This window comes from Phocoena sinus, chromosome 8, assembly GCF_008692025.1.
Source record: "Phocoena sinus isolate mPhoSin1 chromosome 8, mPhoSin1.pri, whole genome shotgun sequence".
NCBI lineage: Eukaryota > Metazoa > Chordata > Mammalia > Artiodactyla > Phocoenidae > Phocoena > Phocoena sinus.
In genome coordinates, this window is record NC_045770.1 from 28,976,246 (window position 1) to 28,995,664 (window position 19,419).

Sequence of the window (19,419 nt, forward strand, 5' to 3'; positions counted from 1 at the left end):
CAAATGCAGAAGTAACTGAGTAACATGGTCCATATCCCATGGTTAAAATATTTACTCCCATAGGCTACTTTGTTGACCTTGAAAGACCCAGCTTTACACTAGCATAAAGTTTTTAGACCTGTTTCTATTTGAAGCTTTCTTATGTGCTTTCTGTGGATTCAACTAAGGTATCCTTAAAGCATGTGTCTCCCTTTGCTTTTTGGGTTTTGTTTTTCATTCATTTTTATTGTAGCTATGGTTTGATTTAAAATTGGCCATTTTGCAAATTCCTACTCATTTGTCATTTGACTAAAGTTAATAAGCATTAGAACTTATTAAAATATGAAGGAAAATAAGGGAATCATGTTACCTGGAATGGAAAAAAATGATGTACCAAGATTTCTAATGAAAGCAGAAGGAATAGATCAGAGCCTTCATTTAGCCATGGGTCGGAAGTTTCACAGAACTAGTGACTTACTTAGCTGGGTGAACGTCAGAAGTAGCTCTTGCTTTTCACTGCTAAGGAAGATGAGGCCCAGAGAGAGAAACTTTCCATCATTTCTGAATAGAAAATTCCCCTCTGGATTGATAGAGCTTTTTCATTATTTCTAAATGTTTCTATATTTATCTGTTGATAGTATGTGTAAGCAAATAACTAATTTACTGGGATTTTTAATCCTAGGTGATAGAATTTCCCAAGTTTGATGGTGTCACTTAGAGTAAGTATTTGATGTTTTTTTGTTTTCATTGGTGGAAGGGTGATGTGGGGCATGGAACATTTGTCAATCTCAGGGTATGATTTTTGGAAACCTGTAGATGAGAGCAAGATGTGGCATTAATCACTTAGAAATACCTTTTCCAGACTGTAGTGTACCTTCAGTACAAAACAGATTGGATCTTTTCATGTCAAGTATGCACCTGTCCTCCCCTAGTTTGCTTAGGTTAAAGTGGTGTGTTCTGAAATACACTCTGTGAGATGCCTGTTTTAAATATGTATTTGATGCCACTTTGAGTTGAGAACTTGCCCTTGGCAAACTTCTGAGGGAACAGCTCCAGTTTAGAATTCTCTCCATCTCAATCTCAGATTACACAGGGTGGTATTGAGGACCTCCATAGCACACTCCGCTTCTCCTCACATTTAATATTCACTCAGTGATGGCTGACTACTTGCTCCTTCCTGAGTAGGCCTCGCTAATTATTTTCTCTGTGCTTTTACACAACTATTCTATTTGGTATATAATACTTGTTAAAGAAAAATTTGTTTGGTCAAGGCGAGAGTCTTTATCATACCCTTTGTCCTTCCCACAACCCTTTCCAAAATCCTTCCTTTTCCACAGTTTACTTAAGTTCTATCTTCTTCTTGCAGTCATTCTTAGTTTTCCCTGTTGGAATCAATCAGTAAATACGCCTCTCTTCCTCCCTCCCTCTTCTTCTCTTCCCTATGCTTGCAGAACCATTCTTATTTCATCCTGCCATGTTTTATTCTGTTTCTCTTGACTAGCCTATAAGTTACATGATGGAAGGAATGGTTTCCTGTGGGGTTTTTTGGCCTTATCCTTACTGCTTTGTATAAATAAAAGATGTTCAAATTTTTTGTTTGTTGTTATTCAACAAATATTTATCAAGGACCTACTATTTGGCAGGTACTACTCTAAACATTTGAGACATAGCAATGAACCAAACAGACAAAAATTTCTGCCCTAATGAAACATATTAATTGAATTGGATTATACATTAATTGTATTATACTCATATTTTATTCTTTTTTTTTTCTGTTTTTCACACACACACACAGTATTTTATTTTTACAAGAAATAAACTGACACCAAGCATTGTAAATGGATGACCACAACAAAAGCAACAATGATTGCAATTACCAAACACAAAACACACTCATACTATGTCATAATATTGACATTCAGTCCAGTAATCCTCCACTGTAACAGGTCCTTTACTTTGCAGTGAAAATTGATTTGTATCATATTTTATTCATAAATCTATGGTTTTCTCCTTGATTTGTAAAAAGTTAGTCTTGTTCTGTATTCTTTGATACCTCCTCACATTAATGTTGATCCTTGGCAAATAGCATTAGTAGGTATAATCCTGTAAGGTTCATTTTTACTGTTTTGGCAAAAAATTTTTATAGAATCCTTTAAAATTATTCCAAAAATTAAGTCAGACAGTGGTTTAGTTGACAGATCTGTAGGATTGCATACCACTTATTTACTTATGGAGTTTAATACTTTCTTGGACAGGTCTTGCCTAACCACCATTTTCCTACCCAATTTTTGCAACTCTGCCCTCTTCAACCTCTTATTCTGTGTTATTTTTCCAAATTACACATATCCTTCTCTGTATTCTGTCATTGGGCTACATGTTTGTTGTCTGTCTCCCTCAGTAGAGTGTAAGCTTTATGTGGGCAGGAGCTTTGGCTTGGGCATGGCTGCATCCCCAGTGGCCATTATAATGTCGAGCAAAAAAAGATGTGCTCAATCAATTTTCTTTTAATGATTGAAAAATGAGTGAATAAACCTTGATTTCTGGGGAAGTTATATAACCTTTGGTATAGACAATCTCCCTTGTGAAAGTAATTTTGGAAACTTGCCCCTTATGAAAAACTATGTCAATGCTAGCCAAACATTTCAACTGACTAGGGCCCTCTTTCAGGTATAGGTCCTATTCTTAATTTATTAAGTCACGTGATTGGTTCCTATCTTTCTAATTCTGCTTTACATTTTTTCATTAATTGGATTAATTAGGAAATATAATAAATACCTTCACATTTATAATTTTATGAAATGACAGTCATCCTACCAATGATGAAAATTGTTTGACTTACATTCTTATTTGATATTCCAGTGTAATTAGGATTTGACCAATAAAATCATTAGTCTGAAGACTTGAAATTTATGGAAGTGTTTTTTCTGTGGCAAGTTATACAGGTTACAAGCTATTGATACTTTTTGAAGACAGTTTAGGTGTGGTAATAATATATGTGTAAATGTCTGAGCTGTTTTACCCTGACTTATAACCATACTTAATTTTATAATTCCTACTTAATTATGGATTTTATATTTTAAGAAGTCACTTATTATTTACCCTGCTTCCTATAAATCCTAAACTGGATAATTTATCTAAACTGTAGAATGAGCATTATGTATAAAATTTGCCTTTTTCTTATCATCAGCATTTCTTCATTTCTTCACCAACTTAGTTTCTTTCAAGTAGATTATTGCCAGAGTTATACAGAACCTAGAATGGTAGAGAATGGGATTTAATTGTTCATGAAAAAATAATCAATACACAGATCTTATAGGATGGATTTGTTACTAATGCTGTTTATGTGTAAATGTTAGTTTCTCCTGAATTGAAAATTTAAGGAGTAAGGTAGGAAATAAACATTGAGTCTATTAGGAATCATGCTGTTTGTGTGGTTATAGTCATTGTTATTGTTGTATGAATAGGTACCTAGAATTCTTCTACTTCTAAATAATAACCACTATAAGAATATTTTCCTCCCATAGAGTTTCACTCAATAAACAGAAAAAATGTATTTCTTAAGTTGAAACTATTTTCAACTAGGATAAAAGAAGCATTTTTGGTGATATATGTAATGGTTAAAAATAATTTATTTTGCCTTTATACCTTCCTCCATTCCAGTTGTTTTCAAAATATCTTATCCTGAGATTCTAGTTATTCTTGGAATCTTTCCTAAAACTTTCATAATCTTCTTACCATTGAGAAGGGGGACAAAAATGCAAATAGACCAAACAGTTAACCTCATAGATGCTGCCATCACTAAGCCATGATTAGGGATCTGTAACAACACTTATGTGAATTTTATTTTATTTTATTTTTCTTTCCTGCTTTTTTGAGAGATAATTGAAAATAACATTGTATAAATTTAAGGTATACAAAATGTTGACTTATATGCCTACATGTTGCAAAATGATTAGCACCATGGTGTTAGCTAGCAACTCCATTATGTCGCATAATTACCATTTCTTGTTTTGTGGTGAGAACATTTAAGATTTACTCTGTTAGAAACTTTCAATTATATAATACAGTGTTATTAATTATAATCACCACCCTATACATTTGATCCCCAGAATTTATTCATCTTAGAGCTGGAAGTTTGTATACTCTTTGACCAACATCTCCCCATATCCTCTACCCCACTCCCAGCCCCTGGTAACCACATTTTAGACTCTTTTTCTATGAGTTTGGCTTCTTTAGATTTCACATATAAGTGATTTCATATAACATTTGTCTTTCCCTGTCTGACTTATTTAGCATAATGCCCTCAAGGTCCATATATTTTGTCACAAATGGCAGAATTTCCCTCTTTCTCATGGTTGTTTTATATGTATCCTATGTGTGTATATATATATGCACATATATGCATATATGTGTATATTTATGTATCTTTATATGTATTTTTATATATATTTTTTCCTTTATCCATGAAACATTTAGATTGTTTCCATATCTCGACTATTGTGATTAATGCTTCATTGAACATAAGAGGGTAGATATCTCTTCAAATTTCTGTTTTCATTTTCTTTGGCTATATAGCCATAAGTGAGATTGCTAGATCATATGGTAATTCTAGTTTTTAATATTTTGCGGAGGCTCCATGCTGTTCTCCACAGTGGCTGCACTAATTTATATTCCTACCAACAGTGCACAAGGTCTCCCTTTTCTCCTCATCCTCCACAACATTCATTATAACACATCTTTTTGACAAGAAAGATCTGCTGATAACCTTATGAGGGTTCTCTTGTACATAACAAGTTGTTTTTCTTTTACTGCTTTTAAGGTTCTCTCCTTGTCTTTAACTTTTGACATTTTAATTATACTGTGTCTTGGTATGGTTTCTTTGGATTCTTCTTTTTGAAACTCTCTGGGCTTCTTGGTTCTGGATGTGTTTCTTCCCTGGTTAGTTTTCAGCCATTATTTTTAAAATAAGCTTTCTGTCCCTTTTTCTCTCTCATCTCCTTCTGGGATCTCTGTAATGAATATATTGATCCACTTTATGATGTACTCTTAAGTCCCTTAGCTATCCTCACTCTTTTTCATTCTTTTTTTCCTTTTGCACCTGTGATTGGATGAATTCCACTGCCTTGTCTTCAAATTTGCTGATCCTTTCTTCCACTTGATCTAATCTGCTGTTGAACCCCTGGTTTAATTTTTCAATTCATTTATTGTATTCTTCAGCTCTGTGACTTCTGTTTGGAACTGTCTTATCTTTTCTGTCTTTCTGTTGATATTCTCAATTTGTTCATGCATTGTTATCCTGACCTCTGTAAGCATCTTTTTTTTTTTTTTTTTTGGTGGTACATGGGCCTCTCACTGTTGTGGCCTCTCCCGTTGCGGAGCACAGGTTCCGGACACGCAGGCCCAGCAGCCATGGATCACGGGCCCAGCCGCTCTGCGGCATGTGGGATCTTCCGGGACTGGGACACAAACCCGTGTCCCCTGCATCGGCAGGCGGACTCTCAACCACTGTGCCACCAGGGAAGCCTTGTAAGCATCTTTATGACTTATTCTTGAACTATTTATCAGGTAAATCACTTATCTCTGTTTCATTAAGATCTGTGTTTGGAGTTTTGTCTTGTTCTTTTGCTTATAACATATGCCTCTGTTTCTTCATTTTCCTTGACTCTCTGTGTTTTTTTTCTGAATGCTAGATAAAACAGGTTCTTCTCTCTGTCTTGACCTAGTGGTTTTGTATAGGAGATGGACCTTGTCAGTCAGCCTAGCCTGTGCTCCTGGTTGTTTCTCAAACCTTTTGGATCATCTAAGCTGGTATTTTGTTCTTAGTGGATCTCAGTAGTTGAGAGTGTGCCAAGAACCACTGGTGTCTCAAAAGGGAGGATTACACTCAGCACCAAGATGCAGGCTGGTTGGAAGCTGGCTTTCAGGTAGCACCTGGGAAAGTATGTAGTTAGGCCACTTCTAAGGAGAAAATGGGAGATCGGCATTTTTGTCTGTTCCCTCTGAGTGGGGCCTGGGTGTATATATATGGGGAGGAGGGTACTCCTGAGCCCATTAAGAATCTCTTTATTTGCTACAGTCCTGTGGAACTCCTGAATGCAAGCCCTGTTGGCAGAGCCAGGTGACCCAGTGGCCTGTTTCTCAGGTGGCAACCGCAATAGCTGGGGTGCCAGATGTGTGTACAAGCTTTTCCCAGGGAGATACTGGTGACTTGGAGTGGGCTAGTGGGTGCCTTCCAGATTCCCTTGTTTCTAGTCATTCCTAGATGCATGCTAAATTAGAAACCTCACCCTCAGGCAGCAGCTTTTAAAGTAACTGCAATGAATTTTAGGAAGCAGCAGGTAACAGCTTGGGAAATAGACATAGTATGGATGGCCTGGTTCACAGTTTCCTTTGCCCATGAAAAACATGCCAAGCTGTTGTTGGGTCCTTCAAATCTTTTGAGGCTTTCGTAGGCTTCCTATCTCAGTCATCTCTAGTTCCAGCATGACATCTCAGTTTTATCTCAATTGCCAAGAGTTCTCAGTAATACCTGCCCTGGGCATTGTGATGAAAAGGATTGTGAAGTGCTCAAAAATTTTGTTTTAATGAATAAATGGTTTAAAAGCATGGCTCAGAATTCTGGATACCACAACTTACAATAAGGAGGACTTACTTCATTTCTACTACTATATCTTAAGCTTGTGAAAGGCCTAGAACTAACAGCTTTTGTTTTGCCCACCACATACAACAAAATGCCTTGCAGGGAATAGGCAATCAATATCAACTGAATTCACTGAATGGGTGAAAATTTTATCTGATGCATATTAATTCCAGCATTTCACCCAGAGTCCTTATTGATATATGATCTTTATTAATATAAATTATGACTATTTTTAGAAACAGAGGTCTCTGCCAACACTGTTTGGAAGTTATGCTAATGCAGAGGTAGTGATTTCGTCAAAAAAAACCCCAAAAAACAGCCTGTGTTATGATACAATTCTGGCTGTGTTTCTTGGTGGTATGCTAACATTCTTCAGAGTTGAAAAATGTAAACATATGTTATCAATTAGTGGGCTCATGAGGAAAAATTGGAATTACCTCATCTTGTTTACAACTAGGCTTCATGGAAGTTTGAGATTCCACAGTTTAGTAAGGCATATTGTCTGAATGCTCTCAAGTTATCTACCAAGGATTTACTCTTCTCCTCAGAGCAAAAATATATGTTTCTAATATATGCATAATTTAAAAATCCCTGTGGTGCTTGTTTCATTTTTTTTTTAAAAACATCTTTATTGGGGTATAATTGTTTTACAATGGTGTGTTAGTTTCTGCTTTATAACAAAGTGAATCAGTTATACATATGTTCCCATATGTCTTCCCTCTTGCGTCTCCCTCCCTCCCACTCTCCCTATCCCACCCCTCCAGGCTGTCACAAAGCACGGAGCTAATATCCCTGTGCCTTGTGGCTGCTTCCCCCTAGCTATCTACATTACCACGTTTGTTAGTGTGTATATGCCCATGACTCTCTCTCACCCTGTCAAAGCTCACCCTGCCCCCTCCCCATATCCTCAAGTCCGTTATCCAGTAGGTCTGCGTCTTTATTCCTGTCTTACCCCTAGGTTCTTCATGACATTTTTTTTTCCCTTCAATTCCATATATATGTGTTAGCATACGGTATTTGTCTTTTTCTTTCTGACTTACTTCACTCTGTATGACAGACTCTAGGTCTATCCATCTCATTACAAATAGCTCAATTTCATTTCTTTTTAAGGCTGAGTAATATTCCATTGTATATATGTGCCACATCTTCTTTATCCATTCATCCGATGATGGGCGCTTAGGTTGTTTCCATCTCCGGGCTATTGTAAATAGAGCTGCAATGAACATTTTGGTACATGACTCTTTTTGAATTTTGGTTTTCTCAGGGTATATGCCCAGTAGTGGGATTGCTGGGTCATATGGTAATTCTATTTGTAGTTTATTCAGGAACCTCCATACTGTTCTCCATAGTGGCTGAACCAATTCACATTCCCACCAGCAGTGCAAGAGTGTTCCCTTTTCTCCACACCCTCTCCAGCATTTATTGTTTCTAGATTATTTGATGATGGCCATTCTGACTGGTGTGAGATGATATCTCATTGTAGTTTTGATTTGCATTTCTCTAATGATTAATGATGTTGAGCATTCTTTCATGTGTTTGTTGGCATTCTGTATATTTTCTTTGGAGAAATGTTTATTTAGGTCTTCTGCCCATTTTTGGATTGGGTTGTTTGTTTGTTTTTTTATTGAACTGCATGAGCTGCTTGTAAATTTTGGAGATTAATCCTTTGTCAGTTGCTTCATTTGCAAGTATTTTCTCCCATTCTGAGGGTTGTCTTTTGGTGTTGATTATGGCTTCCTTTGCTGTGCAAAAGCTTTGAAGTTTCATTAGGTCCCATTTGTTTATTTTTGTTTTTATTTCCATTACTCTAGGAGGTGGGTCAGAAAGGATCTTGCTGTGATTTATGTCATAGAGTGTTCTGCCTATGTTTTCCTCTAAGAGTTTGATAGTTTCTGGCCTTATATTTAGGTCTTTAATCCATTTTGACCTTATTTTTGTGTAAGGTGTTAGGGAGTGATCTAATCTCATACTTTTACATGTACCTGTCCAGTTTTCCCAGCACCATTTATTGAAGAGGCTGTCCATTCTCCACTGTACATTCCTGCCTCCTTTATCAAAGATAAGGTGTCCATATGTGCGTGGGTTTATCTCTGGGCTTTCTATCCTGTTCCATTGATCTATCTTTCTGTTTTTGTGCCAGTACCATACTGTCTTGATTACTGTAGCTTTGTAGTATAGTCTGAAGTCAGGGAGCCTGATTCCTCCAGCTCCTTTTTTCGTTCTCAAGATTGCTTTGGCTATTCGGGGTCTTTTGTTTTTCCATACAAATTGCGAAATTTTTTGTTCTCGTTCTATGAAAAATGCCAGTGGTAGTTTGATAGGGATTGCATTGAATCTGTAGATTGCTTTGGGTAGTAGAGTCATTTTCACAATGTTGATTCTTCCCATCCAAGAACATGGTATATCTCTCCATCTATTTGTATCATCTTTAATTTCTTTCATCAGTGTCTTATAATTTTCTGCATACAGGCCTTTCATCTCCTTAGGTAGGTTTATTCCTAGATATCTTATTCTTTTTGTTGCAATGGTAAATGGGAGTGTTTTCTTGATTTCACTTTCAGATTTTTCATCATTAGTATATAGGAATGCCAGAGATTTCTGTGCATTAATTTTGTATCCTGCTACTTTACCAAATTCATTGATTAGCTCTAGTAGTTTTCTGGTAGCATCTTTAGGATACTCTATGTATAGTATCATGTCATCCGCAAACAGTGACAGCTTTACTTCTTCTTTTCCGATTTGGATTCCTTTTACTTCCTTTTCTTCTCTGATTGCTGTGGCTAAAACTTCCAAAACTCTGTTGAATAAGAGTGGTGAGAGTGGGCAACCTTGTCTTGTTCCTGATCTTAGTGGAAATGGTTTCAGTTTTTCACCATTGAGGATGATGTTTGCTGTGGGCTTGTCATATATGGCCTTTATTATGTTGAGGAAAGTTCCCTGGATGCCTATTTTCTGCAGGGTTTTTATCATAAATGGGTGTTGAATTTTGTCAAAAGCTTTCTCTGCATCTAATGAGATGATCATATGGTTTTTCTCCTTCAATTTGTTAATATGGTGTATCACATTGATAGATTTGCGTATATTGAAGAATCCTTGCATTCCTGGAATAAACCCCACTTGCTCATGGTGTATGATCCTTTTAATGTGCTGTTGGATTCTGTTTGCTAGTATTTTGTTGAGGATTTTTGCATCTATATTCATCAGTGATACTGGCCTGTAGTTTTCTTTCTTTGTGACATCCTTGTCTGGTTTTGGTATCAAGGTGATGGTGGGCTTGTAGAAGAATTTGGGAGTGTTCCTCCCTCTGCTATATTTTGAAAGAGTTCGGGAAGGATAGGTGTTAGCTCTTCTCTAAATATTTGATAGAATTCACCTGTGAAGCCATCTGGTCCTGGGCTTTTGTTTGTTGGAAGATTTTTAATCACAGTTTCAATTTCAGTGCTTGTGATTGGTCTGTTCATATTTTCTATTTCTTCCTGATTCAGTCTTGGCAGGTTGTGCATTTCTAAGAATTTGTCCATTTCTTCCAGATTGTCCATTTTATTGGCATAGAGTTGCTTGTAGTAATCTCTCATGATTTTTTTTATTTCTGCAGTGTCAGTTGTTACTTCTCCTTTCTCATTTCTTTTTTTTTTTTTTCTCTTTTGTGTCTATTTTATTTCACTCAATAGAATGTTTCTGAGATTTTTTCCATGTTATTGCTAAGCTGTATTTCATTGTATAAACGTATAAGAGTTTGTTTACGCATTCTCCTGTTGAGGGACATTTGGGTTGTTTCCAATTTGGAGATCTTATTAATAAAGCTTCCATGAACATTCACATGCACATCTTTTTTGGGACAAATAGGATAGATGTTTTCATTTCTCCCAAGGGAAATACCTAGGAGTAGAAATGACACATCCCAGGGTAGGTGAAGATTCAAACTTTTTAAGAAACTGCCAAAACTTTCTCCAGGACGACTACACCATTTTCTACGCCCACAAGCAAAATATGAAAGTTCCTGTTGCCTTACATCCTTACCAACATCTGGTGTAGCCTTTGTAATTTTAGCTACATCAGTAGGTTTGAAATGGTTTCTCACTGTGATATAAATTTGCATTTTCCCAATAACTAATGATGCTGAACCTCTTTCCATGTCCTTAATACCATTTAAATTGGGTTGCTTGTCTTTCATTGTTTTTTTTTTTTTTTTTAACATCTTTATTGGGGTATAATTGCTTCACAATAGTGTGTCAGTTTCTGATCTATAACAAAGTGAATCAGCCATACATATACATGTGCTCCCATGTGTCTTCCCTCTTGCGTCTCCCTCCCTCCCACTCTCCCCCTCCCACCCTTCCAGGCTGTCCCAAAGCCCCGAGCTAATATCCCTGTGCCTTGCGGCTGCTTCCCCCTAGCTATCTACCTTACTACGTTTGTTAGTGTGTATATGTCCATGACTCTTTCTCGCCCTGTCAAAACTCACCCTTCCCCCTCCCCATATCCTCAAGTCCGTTCTCCAGTAGGTCTGCGCCTCTATTCCTGTCTTATCCCTAGGTTCTTCATGACATTTTTTCCCCTTAAATTCCATATATATGTGTTAGCATACGGTACTTGTCTTTGTCTTTCTGACTTACTTCACTCTGTATGACAGACTCTAGGTCTATCCATCTCATTACAAATAGCTCAATTTCATTTCTTTTTAAGGCTGAGTAATATTCCATTGTGTATATGTGAAAAATATGGAACGCTTCACGAATTTGCGTGTCATACTTGCGCAGGGGCCATGCTAATCTTCTCTGTATCGTTCCAATTTTAGTATATGTGCTGCCGAAGCGAGCACTCTCATTTCTAATTCTATTGATTTGAGTCTTCTCCCTTTTTTTCTTGATGAGTCTGGCTAGTGGTTTATCTATTTTGTTTATCTTCTCAAAGAACCAGCTTTTAGTTTTATTGATCTTTGCTATCGTTTCCTTCATTTCTTTTTTCATTTATTTTTGATCTGATTTTTATGATTTCTTTCCTTCTGCTAGCTTTGGGGGGTTTTTGTCCTTCTTTCTCTAATTGCTTGAGGTGCAAGGTTAGGTTGTTTATTCGAGATGTTTCCTGCTTCTTAAGGTGGGCTTGTATTGCTATAAACTTCCCCCTTAGAACTGCTTTTGCTGCATCGTATAGGTTTTGGGTCGTTGTGTCTCCATTGTCATTTGTTTCTAGGTATTTTTTAATTTCCTCTTTGATTTCTTCAGTGATCACTTCATTATTAAGTAGTGTATTGCTTAGCCTCCATGTGTTTGTATTTTTTACAGATCTTTTCCTGTAATTGATATCTAGTCTCATGGTGTTGTGGTCAGAAAAGATACTTGATACAATTTCAGTTTTCTTAAATTTACCAAGGCTTTATTTGTGACCCAAGATATGATCTATCCTGGAGAATGTTCCATGAGCACTTGAGAAAAATGTGTATTCTGTTGTTTTTGGATGGAGTGTCCTATAAATATCAATTAAGTCCATCTTGTTTAATGTATCATTTAAAGCTTGTGTTTCCTTATTTATTTTCATTTTGGATGATCTGTCCATGGGTGAAAGTGGGGTGTTAAAGTCCCCTACTATGAATGTGTTACTGTCGATCTCCCCTTTTATGGCTGTTAGTATTTGCCTTATGTATTGAGGTACTCCTATGTTGGGTGCATACATATTTACAATTGTTATATCTTCTTCTTGGATCGATCCCTTGATCATTATGTAGTGTCCTTCTTTGTCCCTTTTAATAGTCCTTATTTTAAAGTCTATTTTGTCTGATATGAGAATTGCTACTCCAGCTTTCTTTTGGTTTCCATTTGCATGGAATATCTTTTTCCATCCCCTTACTTTCCGTCTGTATGTGGCTCTAGGTCTGAAGTGGGTCTCTTGTAGACAGCATATATAAGGGTCTTGTTTTTGTATCCATTCAGCCAATCTGTGTCTTTTGGTGGGAGCATTTAGTCGATTTACATTTAAGGTAATTATCGATATGTATGTTCCTATTCCCATTTTCTATATTGCTTTGGGTTCGTTATTATAGGTCGTTTCCTTCTCTTGTGTTTCTTGTCTAGAGAAGTTCCTTTAGCATTTGTTGTAAAGCTGGTTTTGTGGTGCTGAACTCTCTCAGCTTTTGCTTGTCTGTAAAGGTTTTAATTTCTCCATCATATCTGAACGAGATCCTTGCTGGGTAGAGTAGTCTAGGTTGCAGGTTTTTCTCCTTCATCACTTTCAGTATGTCCTGCCACTCCCTTCTGGCTTGTAGGGTTTCTGCTGACAGATCAGCTGTTAACCTTATGGGGATTCCCTTGTGTGTTATTTGTTGTTTTTTCCCTTGCTGCTTTTAATATGCTTTCATTGTATTTAATTTTTGACAGTTTGATTAATACGTGTCTTGGCGTATTTCTCGTTGTATTTATCCTGTATGGGACTCTCTGTGCTTCCTGGACTTGATTAACTATTTCCTTTCCCATATTAGGGAAGTTTTCAACTATAATCTCTTCAAATATTTTTCTCAGTCCCTTTTCTTTTTCTCTTCTTCTTCTGGAACCCCTATAATTCGAATGTTGGTGCATTTAATGTTGTCCCAGAGGTCTCTGAGAGTGTCCTCAGTTCTTTCATTCTTTTTTCTTTATTCTGCTCTGCAGTAGTTATTTCCACTACTTTATCTTCCAGGTCACTTATCCGTTCTTCTGCCTCAGTTATTCTGCTATTGATCCTATCTAGAGTACTTTTAATTTCATTTATTGCATTGTTCATCGTTGCTTGTTTCATCTTTATTTCTTCTAGGTCCTTGTTAACTGTTTCTTGCATTTTGTCCATTCTACTTCCAAGATTTCTGATCATCCTTACTATCATTATTCTGAATTCTTTTTCAGGTAGATTGCCTATTTCCTCTTCATTTGTTAGGTCTGGTGGGTTTTTATCTTGCTCCTTCATCTGCTGTGTGTTTTTCTGTCTTCTCATTTTGCTTATCTTACTGTTTTGGGGTCTCCTTTTTGCAGGCTGCACGTTCGTAGTTCCCGTTGTTTTTGATGTCTGTCTCCAGTGGCTAAGGTTGTTTCAGTGGGTTGTGTAGGCTTCCTGGTGGAGGGGACTAGTGCCTGTGTTGTGCTGGATGAGGCTGGATCTTGTCTCTCTAGTGGGCAGGTTCACGTCTGGTGGTGTGTTTTAGTGTGTCTGTGGCCTTATTATGATTTTAGGCAGCCTCTCTGCTAATGGGTGGGGTTGTGTTCCTGTTTTGCTAGTTGTCTGGCATAGGTTGTCCAGCACTGTGGCTTGCTGGTCGTTGAGTGAAGCTGGGTGCTGGTGTTAAGATGGAGGTCTCTGGGAGATTTCTACCATTTAATATTATGTGGAGCTGGGAGGTCTCTTGTTGACCAGTGTCCTGAAGTTGGCTCTCCTACCTCAGAGGCAGAGCCCTGACTCCTGGGCTGGAGCACCAAGAGCCTTTCATCCACACGGCTCAGAATAAAAGGGAGAAAAAGTAGAGAGAATTAGTAGCAGTATGAGGAAAGAAAGAAGGAAAGGAGGAAAGGAAGGAAGGAAGAAAGAAGCAAAGAAGGAAAGAAATGAGGGAGGGAGGAAGGGAGGAAGGAAGGAAGGAAGGAAGGAGGGAAAGAAGGCAAAAAGACAGAAAGAAGATACAGTAAAAATAAAATAAAGTATAATATAGTTATTGAATTAAAAAATATTTAGAAAAAAAAAAAGGGACGGGTAGAACCTTAGGACAAATGTTGGAAGCAAAGCTCTACAGAGAAAATCTTACACAGAAGCATACACATACACGTTCACAAAAAGAGGTAAAGGGGGAAAAATCATAAATCTTGCTCTCAGAGACCACCTCCTCAATTTGGGGTGATTCGTTGTCTAAAGGAGGGAAGGAAGGAAGGAAAGAAAGAACGAAGGTAAAGTATAATAAAGTTATTACAATTAAAATTACTTATTAAGAAAAAAAAAATTTTTTTAAAAACCATGGACGGATAGAGCCCTAGGACAAATGGTGGAAGCAAGAGTATACAGACAAGATCTCACACAGAAGCATACACGTACACATTCACAAAAAGAGGAAAAGGGAAAAAAATCATAGATCTCGCTCCTAAATTCCACCTCTTCAATTTGGGATCATTCCTTGTCTATTCAGGTATTCCACAGATGCAGGGTATATCAAGTTGATTGTGGAGCTTTAATCCGCTGCTTCTGTGGCTGCTGGGAGAGATTTCCCTTTCTCTTCTTTGTTCTCACAGCTCACAGGAGCTCAGCTTTGGATTTGGCCCTGCTTCTGCGTGTAGGTCGCTGGAGGGCGTCTGTTTTTTGCTCAGACAGGACGGGGTTAAAGGAGCCGCTGATTCGGGGCCTCCGGCTCACTCAGGCCGGGGGTTGGGGGATGGGGGAAGGAGGGGCACTGCGTGCGGGGCGGGCCTGCGGTGGCAGAGGCGGCATGACGTTGCGGCAGAGGCCGGCGTGACGTTGCACCAGCCTGAGACCCGCCGTGTGTACTCCGGGGAAGTTTGTCCCTGGATCCCGGGAACCTGGCAGTGGCGGGCTGCACAGGCTCCGCGGAAGAGGGGCGTGGAGAGTGACCCACGCTCGCACACAGGCCCCTTGGTGGCGGCAGCAGCAGCCTTAGCGTCTCCCGCCCGTCTCTGGGGTCCGCGGTTTTAGCCACGGCTCACGCCCGTCTCTGGGTTTCGTGCTTTTAGCCGTGGCTCGCGCCCGTCTCTGGGGTTCGTGCTTTTAGCCGCGGCTCGCTCCCGTCTCTGTAGTTCCTTTAAGCAGCACTCTTAAACCCCTCTCCTCGCGCACCAGGAAACAAAGAGGGAAGAAAAAGTCTCTTGCCTCTTTGGCAGGTGCAGGCTTTTCCCCGAACTCCCTCCCGGCTAGTCCTGGTGTACTAACCCCTTCAGGCTATGTTCAATCCGCCAACCCCAGTCCTCTCCCTGCGCTCCGTCCAAAACCGAAACCCGAGCCTCAGCTCGCAGCCCCGCCTGCCCCGGCGGGTGAGCAGACAAGCCTCTCGGGTTGGTGAGTGCCGGTCGGCACCGATCGTCTGTGCAGGAATCTCCCCGCTTTGCCCTCCGCACCCATCGCTGTGCACTACTCTGCGGTCCTGAAGCTCCCCCCTCTGCCTCCCGCAGTCTCCGCCTGCGGAGGGGCTTCCTAGTGTGTGGAAACTTTTCCTCCTTCACAGCTCCCTCCCACTGGTGCAGGTGCCGTCCTTATTCTTTTGTCTCTGTTTTTTCTTTTTTTCTTTTGCCCTACCCAGGTACATGGGGAGTTTCTTGCCTTTTGGGAGGTCTGAGGTCTTCTGCCAGCCTTCAGTAGGTGTTCTGTAGGAGTTGTTCCACGTGTAGATGTATTTCTGGTGTATCAGTGGGGAGGAAGGCGATCTCTGCGTCTTACTCTTCCACCATCTTCAAGGTCCCCCCTCTGTTTCATTTTTGAACTGAATATTTAACAAAATTTCTAGAGTTACTCTTTTATAAACTTACACATTTTTTTTTAATGATCATTATATCAGGAATTTTTGACAACTACACATGTCATTCTGGACTTCTTTGTAGCCCTGTCTCAAGTTTAAGGTTTTTTTTCTAATTCATGATATTATAAACATCTACTTACATAAAACAAACTTAGAAGTTTACTTTTTCTTTGAAGAAGTATGAATTCTCCATCAAGACCCAAGAAAAATTTCCAGGAATTCTTTTCATCTTCTTTTACTGTCCCTCTCCTTTGTCTTCTTGTGACATTATTTTCTTCTGTCATTTTGGAAATTATGGGCTTGCACAGTTGAATATGAGCCATCACCTCTATACAAAATATCATTGACTCCACATGTCAATGACATGTAAAGCTGAATAAGCATTTGGAAAATATGAAAATATTTACAATACAGTTTGAATAACTGGAGACACACACCTCTTCTTTCTTTTACAAGAATGGTCTTATGTGGGTTGAAAGATAACTGACCAATACTCTCCTTTACCCACATAGACAGGGTTTACTTTTCTCCTTCCCACAGTTTGTTCTCAGCTCTGATTCCTTAGTCTAAGTGAGGTGACTGTATCCAGCAGGCATTTTATTAGGGCCTATGACTTGTTAGTTAGCTCATGTGATTTGAGAAAACTAGTTGCTAACAAACATAGTATGATGAACAGTGGGTCATAATGAGAACTAAAATTTATAGACCTAATTTTAGCACTCCCTTCTTCTTGCCATAGCTACATATAGGGGAGCATAAGCTTCAAATCAGAGACCTGGATACACTACCAGCCCAGCTGTTAACTTTCTATTTGATCTCAGACAAGTTACCACTTAGGTGATCTTTATCTCTGTTTCTTCATCCTATAAAATGATGATCATGGAGCCCCCTTCCCCACTCCCTTGTGGGGTTGCTGTATGGCCTGTGTGAGTAATGCATGTAATGTGCTTAATACAGTGATGACACATAAGTTGCTTCACTGAAATGTAAACTGTTATTATCATTACATTTTATCATTTATGATACTGATATATATGGTGAGCAGCAAGAAGGAAATCCTTACTGGTGAAAAATAAGAGGTTTTGGTATAGTATTCTTGTAGATATATGTAAATTTGCATGTGGTGTCAGTGTTGAGGTAACAAACAACTGATTTACAAGGTACTTTTGAATATTACCATCTGTTTTCGGTAAGGCACAGCACTGGGAGACTTAGAACACTTCTTGTTTGGAGAAGTTTTTGTAGAAGTATGATAAATCATTAATGGAATATTTGCACTATTTTGGGTAGATTCCTCATACACACACAATTTTCTATTTTTATTTGGATGTTTTACTTATTGAGAAAGGGAAAGAAATCAGTTCAGGTGAAAGATTTAGATAAAAATAAATACAAACAGAATTTTTTAAGATAAATTTATTTATTGGCTGTGGTGTTTTCATTGCTGTGCATGGGCTTCTCGTTGTGGAGCACCGACTCCAGCTGCAGGCTTCAGTAGTTGTGGCTCGTGGGCTCTAGAGCACGGGCTCAGTAGTTGTGACGCACAGGCTTAGTTGCTCCGCAGCATGTGGGATCTTCCTGGACCATGGATCGAACCCGTGTCCCCTGCATTGGTGGGCAGATTCTTAACCATTGCACCACCACGGAAGTCCCTACAGATAGAATTTAACAGACCTACAGAGCAGGCTAAGAAAAAAACAACAAACTTGTTTTATTTATAAAGAACAAAAGGTAACATTTACACAGCTGTTACAATATGCCAGCACTCATCTGAGCACTTCACGTGTATTAGTTCATTAATCCTCATAAAACAACTCCGTGAAGTGGACACTATTAATATTGCCATTTTACAAATGAGGAAACTAAGGCACAGAAAAGGTAAGTGACTTGTTTGTGGTCACATGACTAATGTATGGGGAATAGTGATTTGAAGCCGTATAGTATGGCTCCAGAACCTTTGCTTTAAGCCAATTTACTAGCTCAAAATAAAAGGTCTTTTCACATATTTCCAAGTAATACCACCTTTGACCCAAGAAATAGAGACCCTTGCCCTAGGCCCTATGTTTTAGTGATCTCTGCTAATCACACACACACACACACACACACACACACACACACACACACCACAGAAACATCTGAAAGAGCATGAGCACCTGGTCTGTGCTGGTGAAGTGTGGCCTGCAGCCCACTCAGGCCATGGGAACAACTTTGGGCATTTCTTGTCCTGAGTCCCCAGCAGGGCATCTGCATCTGAATGTCCTGAGGTGTGTGGGCTGCCAGTGGCAGAGGGAAAGCTTCTTCTGAGGGTTCAAGTGGTGGAAGTGCTTAAGTAAGGGAGATTAATTCACCTGCCAAATCCTTCTTCTCAGGTGGCATGCATGAAGTAGATTTTTATTGTGTTGAAAAATAGAATGTTCTCTATTAGTTGTGAACATCCATTTTCTTGCTTCTGCTCCTGTTCCAATTTCAGGTTCAAGAGGTATTAACCCTCTAGTGTGGTATTCAAAACATGCTAACTAATTGGCATTTTGCAAAATAAAACAATCCATGTTATTCTTAAAAATATACATATAAACTTAGACATAACATGCATAAGGTGTGACACCTACATTGGCAACTATAGATGGACATGAAACACTAGATTTGTAAATATTTTTATTTTGCAGTAATTATGAAGACAATATGATTCAAAGTTTCAAAATATTAATAAAACAATTAAGCTGTATTTTTAAGGTAGGATGAAGTATGTTTCATTGAACAATTTATAACTTTTAAATATTTAGACTTACTGTGTATTGACCTCCATTTATACTCTTGCTGTGGGCAAAGGATGGGCCTGTTTCAAATATCTGAATGTTTGACAGTTTGAACTTGAGCAACCACATGATTTTCCTATCTTTTTACTTGTATTTGGAAGGAAAATTGGAGACCCTATAAAATCCAGATTTCACCTTCTCTAGTCTAGATGGTACCTATCGTTATAATTTTTGTTCGTTTGATTATTTATTAGTGTTTTTCAAGGTTGTATGAATTAAGAAACAAGATCTCTTTCAGAAATTCTGTTAAGAACACAGGTCCTTCCTACTGCCAAGACAGCCTGGCTTAAAATTCTGGCTCTGCTGATCATTAGCTGTGTATTGTTCTTCAAATTAGCTGTGCTCTTGTCTCAATTCATCCCTGAAATAGAGGTGCTAAAGGGTCCACCTTCTAGTGTTATTGTGAGAACTGACTCCAAGAAAACCCAGGTATTATTATCTTATTTAATTTTCAGTGCCTTCAGCTGTTTTATTAAGATGACCATTTAAAAACATCACTCAACAGT

At 38.5% G+C, this 19,419-nt stretch overlaps 1 protein-coding gene and 1 non-coding gene across 5 annotated transcripts in view; one reads left to right on the forward strand and one right to left on the reverse strand.

The window, feature by feature from the left end:
- The window catches only part of PDGFD (platelet derived growth factor D), a 246,223-nt gene that overhangs the window by 42,351 nt on the left and 184,453 nt on the right, over positions 1 to 19,419 (forward strand). The window lies entirely within an intron of this gene.
- On the reverse strand, positions 11,335 to 11,441 carry LOC116758903. The gene has a single exon (XR_004351286.1). It is a non-coding gene; the product is annotated as a U6 spliceosomal RNA (small nuclear RNA).